The sequence below is a fragment of the Pseudophryne corroboree genome, chromosome 2 (assembly GCF_028390025.1).
Source record: "Pseudophryne corroboree isolate aPseCor3 chromosome 2, aPseCor3.hap2, whole genome shotgun sequence".
Classification (NCBI taxonomy): Eukaryota; Metazoa; Chordata; class Amphibia; order Anura; family Myobatrachidae; genus Pseudophryne; species Pseudophryne corroboree.
Window position 1 is genome coordinate 132,355,776 of NC_086445.1, and position 6,601 is coordinate 132,362,376.

The following is a 6,601-nucleotide window of genomic DNA, read 5'->3' on the forward strand; positions in this document are numbered from 1 at the left end:
GCATACATTGGGGGTGATTTATCAAATAATGGAGAGAGATAAAGTGGAGAAGTTTCCCATAATAACCAATCAGCTGCTGTCACTTAACAGGCTGTGCTACAAAAACTTCAGTTAGAAGTTGAGAGGTAGCTATGAGCAACTTCTCTGCTTTATCTCTCTCCAAGATTTGATAAATCTCCCCCTTTGTGTTATTTGAGTGGTGACTTGCAGAACAATCAAGCTGTCAGAGCAGTGGCAGCAGTGTAAAGTGTAGGTGTGCTGCATCGCAATGTTACCCCAAAATCCAGGAGATTGGGCACCTATGATCAAAAGTCAGATGCGTGCCGGTCTGTAATCAGACACATCTGTGGTTAGCTTTCTGAGCATCTGCAGTGCAGAATAACGCAATATATGGTACGTACACTGACACTGTGCTCACTGCATCTGCCCCATTGTCTGCACTGGGTTTTCACTCAGCGTGGGTTTCCAATTTTTTGACTTTAGAATAGAGCAGGTTCGGTTCTCAGAGAACCGAATCCTACCGGACTTCATGTCACGAGCCCGGATCTGAGTCAGGCTCGGGTTTTCCCACCTGACTCGGAAACCAGAACGAGGTAAAACATCATCATCCCGCTGTCGGATTCTCGCGGGATTTGGATTCCATATAAGGAGCCACGCATCGCGGCCATTTTCACTCCAGTCTCGGAGAGTGTAGTGAGAGGACGTGTCTCCGACCTCAGTGTCTGTGTGGGCGGGAAAGTGGGGTGGCGATTCCAGTGCTGTCTTGTGCTGCTCAGTCCAGTGTAGTCAGTGTATTGAGCTGCATTAGTCCAGCCAGTCAGTGTTGGTGTCCTCTGCTGCTATATGTCCCCAGTGCTGCTGGCTGCTATATAAGTCCCTTGCAGTTTTGCTGTATAATTCCTGTGATATTGCCATATAATTCCAGTGATACTGGTGTATAATTACAGTGATATTGCTGTATAATTCCCGAGATACTGGCGTATAATTCCTGTGATATTGCCATATAATTACAGTGATATTGCCATATAATTCCCGTGATACTGGTGTATAATTACAGTGATATTGCCGTATAATTCTCGGGATACTGGCGTATAATTCCTGTGATATTGCCATATAATTACAGTGATATTGCCATATAATTCCAGTGATACTAGTGTATAATTACAGTGATATTGCCGTATAATTCTCGGGATACTGGCGTATAATTCCTGTGATATTGCCATATAATTACAGTGATATTGCCATATAATTCCAGTGATACTGGCGTATAATTACAGTGATATTGCCATATAATTCCAGTGATACTGGCGTATAATTACAGTGATATTGCTATATAATTCTCGGGATACTGGTGTATAATTCCTGTGATATTGCAGTATAATTACAGTGATATTGCCATATAATTCCCATGATACTGGCGTGTAATTACAATGATATTGCCGTATAGTTCTCGGGATACTGGCGTATAATTCCTGTGATATTGCCGTATAATTACAGTGATATTGCCGTATAATTCTCGGGATACTGGCGTGTAATTACAGTGATATTTCCGTATAATTCTCGGGGTACTGGCGTATAATTCCTGTGATATTGCTGTATAATTACAGTGATATTGCCATATAATTCCCATGATACTGGCGTGTAATTACAGTGATATTTCCGTATAATTCTCGGGGTACTGGCGTATAATTCCTGTGATATTGTCGTATAATTAGAGTGATATTGCCATATAATTTGCGTGACACTGGCATATAATTACAGTGATATTGCCGTATAATTCCAGTGGTACTGGTGTATAAGTAAAGTCCAGTGGTACTGCCGTATAAGTCCAGTGGTACTACCGTATAAGTCCAGTGGTACTGGCGTATAAATCCAGTGATCCTGCCATATAATTCCAGTGGTACTGGCATATAATTCCAGTGATACTGCCGTATATGTGTATATATATAAATATATATATATATATATATATACACACACCCTGTTGCAAAGCGGATTGCTGGGGCCATAACAACTATGCTGGTGTTAGACGTGCGTCCGGTAGCCGACATTAGTGCAGTGGGACTGCTGTGCCAACCCTAGATGGGCCAGGTGTTTGTGCCGCACACTTGTGTCGCTTAGCTTAGTCATACAGCTACCTCATTGCACCTCTTTTTTTTATCTTTGCATAATGTGCTGTTTAGGGCCTTTTTTTTATATCTGCCCTCCTGTCTGACACTGCAGTGCCACTCCTAGATGGGGCCAATTGTTTGTATCGCTTAGCTTAGTTATATAGCTACCTCATTGCACCTCTTTTTTATCTTTGCATGATGTGCTGTTTGGGGCCTTTTTTTTATATCTGCCCTCCTGTCTGACACTGCAGTGCCGCTCCTAGATGGGCCAGGTGTTTGTGCCGCACACTTGTGTTGCTTAGCTTAGTCATACAGCAACCTTGGTGCACCTCTTTTTCATCTTTGCATCATGTGCTGTTTGGGGCATGGTTTTTTAAAGTGCCATCCTGTCTGACACTGCCGTATAAGTCCAGGGGTACTGTTGTATTAGTCCAGGAGTACTGCCGTATAAGTCCACCAATTGCAGAATTTTTGAAAAATGACAGGGGCATGTAGGAGATGCTGTAAGTGGACTGAAAAATTGCGGGACACTTTCGACTTTCAGCCACTGCATGCCACTACTAGATGGGCCAGGTATTTGTGTCGCTTAGCTTAGTCATACAGCAACCTCGGTGCACTTCTTTTTCTTGTTTGCATCATGTGCTGTTTTTAAAGAGCCATCCTGTCTGCAACTGCAGTGCTGCTCCTAGATGGGGCAGGTGTTTGTGCCGCACACTTGTATTGCTCAAGTTTTAGGCCTAAAAACAATATTGTGAGGTGTGAGGTGTTCAGAATAGACTGGAAATGAGTGGAAATTAATGTTATTGGGGTTAATAATACCATAGGATCAAAATTACCCCCAAATTCTGTGATTTTAGCTGTTTTTATTTTTTTTTTCAAAAATCATCCAGATCCAAAACCGAAACCAAAACTCGAAAGGGTGGTTTTGGCAAAACCAAGCCAAAACCAAAACACGAGCGGGGAATTAGAATTAGAACCAAAATCAAAACACAAAACACGAAAAGTGCCCGCCGCACATCTCTACTTTAGAGCAATTGTCCCCAGCCCATGCATTATTAGCATGTAACAAGCTATAGTGTGCCCCAAAGTGCAGTTTATGTAAAACAGTACTATGCAGGCCCCATGATCACAGTAAGCTACTTACTTGTTAGACAGTGGATCACTCTATGGTCTGTCGGTAGATGCTAGAATCAAGTGGGCTAAAGGACCTCTGACGTCTGGGGGAGGAGCCACGTCACCAGGGGGGTGAGCTAGGCCAGCGGGATAGTTCTGTCACTATCCACGCCACCAACTACTCTCTTTAGTAACCCGGTGGTGACCGAGGCAGAGCGAACTGCCATGCCTGAAACGTGGTGAGCGAACATTTTGGGCATGGCTCCTCCCCTTGGTTATGTGGCTCTTCCCCCTGGTGACATCAGAAGTCTTTTCTCCAACTTGATTCTAGCATAATCATGGTCTGTTTCCGTTCCCAGCACTAGAGGCAGCTTCCCTACTCTAGTGTTTTCCCTCCTAGTGCTAGCTCAGTGCAGGGGGAGGTGCTTAGTGCACAGTCTGAGAGAGTTGTTCCTGGGAGAGACAACTGCAATGACAAGCAGCTTCTGCTCTCCCCAGTGTGTGACCTTGTCTACCCTGCAGCTGCACCTTGTATGTATACAGCATCCTGTGTGTACTAAGACGCTGTGTTACCGCTGTACTGCTTCACATGTACACTGTGAGTTCCTGCTACTGCAGAACATCTTCTATATACTACAAGCTGTTATCTCTGTTATATGAATAAACCAGTCATCATGGTTAATTGCTGCTGTGTGGACTAACATCCCAATCCACCACCGCAACACTCCAACATTACCAGATTCCAGTGACGTGCGGTTAGGGTAGGCAGGGGAGGCAGAGCATCACCTGTCATACACCAGTATACTCCAGAGTTTTGACTAAAAGATGATTAGAAGAATACAAAGAAGAGATTTCTAACTTCTAAATATCACCTTTGCATTATTCTAATCATTTGTATAGTCAAAACTCACCAGCAAATCATATATGTGTGTGTGTGTGTGTGTGTGTGTGTGTGTGCGTGCGTGCGTGCGTGTGTGTGTGAGACTAGCCAGTGCCTCGCCTCCCCAGCCATTGACCCAGAGCCGGCCCTAACCAATATGATGCCCTAGGCAAGATTTTGGCTGGTGCCCCCTAGCACCGCCGCTAGTTCTGCAGGACATGCCTGGCATGAGTCAGCTGGCAGCTTTGCTAATGTTGGGCGCCTTTTGTTTATGAAAATGCATCTTATTTGCATTACTATGTGGCTAGGATGCACAAGCAGCTTTTGCTGATTACAATGATATGCAGCATATATGTTGTGTGCGACTGCGGCTGTATCTGCATACGAAATGCTACATTACAGTGATTTCCAGGAATACACTGCAACGTAGCATTTCGTATGCAGATACAGCCGCAGTCACACACAGAATATAGGCATGCCGCATATCATTTTAATCAGCAGAAGCTGCTGGTGCCCCTAAGCATACCAAATGCCCTAGGCATTTGCCTAGTTTGCTTATGCCTAGGCCTGGCTCTGCATTGACCTCACTGAACCTCACTGCCAGATACTCTCGGTCTGGTGCAATGACTGAGCATGCAAAGCCACATACACACACAGCAGACTTTGCATGTGCAACAGCCATATTCCTCCCTTTATACTGCATGTAGTGGTCACTGGCCAGGTTGTGACAAAGGAGGGTTTCCAGGCAACTGACTGTGTGCTCCTCTGTGAACCAAGAATTGTGCGTAGCAATGCACCCTCCCACCCTGTCTGCTATCTCCACACGACAAGATGCTTTGCTGTGAATACCCCTGTACTTCATAAGGAGTGCCTACAGTTCACCCAGCTCCATTTCTACAAACAATCAGTGGTGCTGAGAGGGGGCAAGGGCAGCTACTAATTATCCGGGCCCATGATTGTTGGAGCAGCCCGGTGGGGGCCCGGTCTGCGCATTCAGTTTCTTACCTGGCAGCTGGCAGCAGCCTCTCTGCCTCCCTCCCGTGCCCAGCGCACCATGCTGTGTACTGGGCTGCAGTGGGTCCTAGTGGTGTCTAAAAATTGTATTTTTCTGCATTTTTTAAGGGAGTGTGCCCACACCTCTGTTATTAGGCCATGCCCCCTATATTACCCAGGCCTGGCCATGCTCTCTACAGCATACCTCACAACTTTGGAGAATGCTGACCCGGGACTTCTATGCGCAGCGAAGCTGCACCCGCCTGAAAAGGGGACATGGCCTCTGCAAAAGGGGGCGTGGCTGCACAGAAATGCTGCGACTGCCTGCCACGCCCCATTTTCTGTCACTGAGGGGGCATGCCCAGCGCTCTGTGAGCTGCTGGCATGCCCTCTCTCCCTCTGTGCATGCGCACAGCATCTATTCACCGCTGCTCTGCTAAGCAGTGCAGTGACTACAGGAGCCTCCCAATTGCACCCCCACCGCTGGACACTGTGGCCCGCAGGTGGGACAGCGGAACAGTCCCCAAAAAATGGGACTGTCCCGCGAAAATCGGGACAGTTGGGAGGTATGCTACAGCCCTGCAAACAATGAACATTGCCCTATATAAGGGTGTAGTGTGTGATGCCGGTGGTCGGGCTCCCGGCGGCCAGTATACTGGCGCCGGAATCCCAACCGCCGGCATACCGACAGCTGGGCGAGCGCAAATGAGCCCCTTGCGGGCATGGTGGCGCGCTATGAGCGCCACGCTATCTATTCTCCCTCCAGGGGGGTCGTGGACCCGCAAGAGGGAGAAAATCTGTCGGTATGCCGGCAAGCAGGATTCCGGCACCGGTATGGGGGTCGTCGGGAGCCCGGCCACCGGCACACTGAAGACCACCCCTATATAACTGTTCTCCAACATTCATGGTGTGCCCAAAGCTGCTTACACCCTACGGAATAGTGATCTTACACTTTGTAAATAGCATTCTCTGTGCCTGATTCAGAGTTGCATGCAATTGGCCACAGATGCAGCTGTACTGAGTGCTGGAAAATAAAGGCACACTGCACCCATCTATCCACTTGTAAAAGGAGCTATCAGCGCACTATCAGTTGCTGGCCAGTTACACCCATTCAGGGTATGCAGCCATTATGCTGACAGTCAGAATGTTGACATGTACAGAAGCTGACCTTGTTCACCGGCAGTACCGAACCCACCCCAACAAAACACTAACCTGCATGTTATACAATTAGAACGATCAGCTGTATACTGCCACAAATACCCTGCCCCAAATAGCCAGTATTTAATGCAGTTTTGTGACCAGTATATTGTACAGCCCCAATATCTAGTATATAATACTTCATTATAAAAAAAAACAGTATATATAATATATTAAACAGCCCTAGATTCCATATATTGGGCCTAATTCAGTAACATTAGCTAATTTGCAAAAATCGCAAATGGGCACTTTTTGGCCATTTGCGCATGCGCAGAGTTGGCAGCATGAGTTTGCAGGCATTTACAAT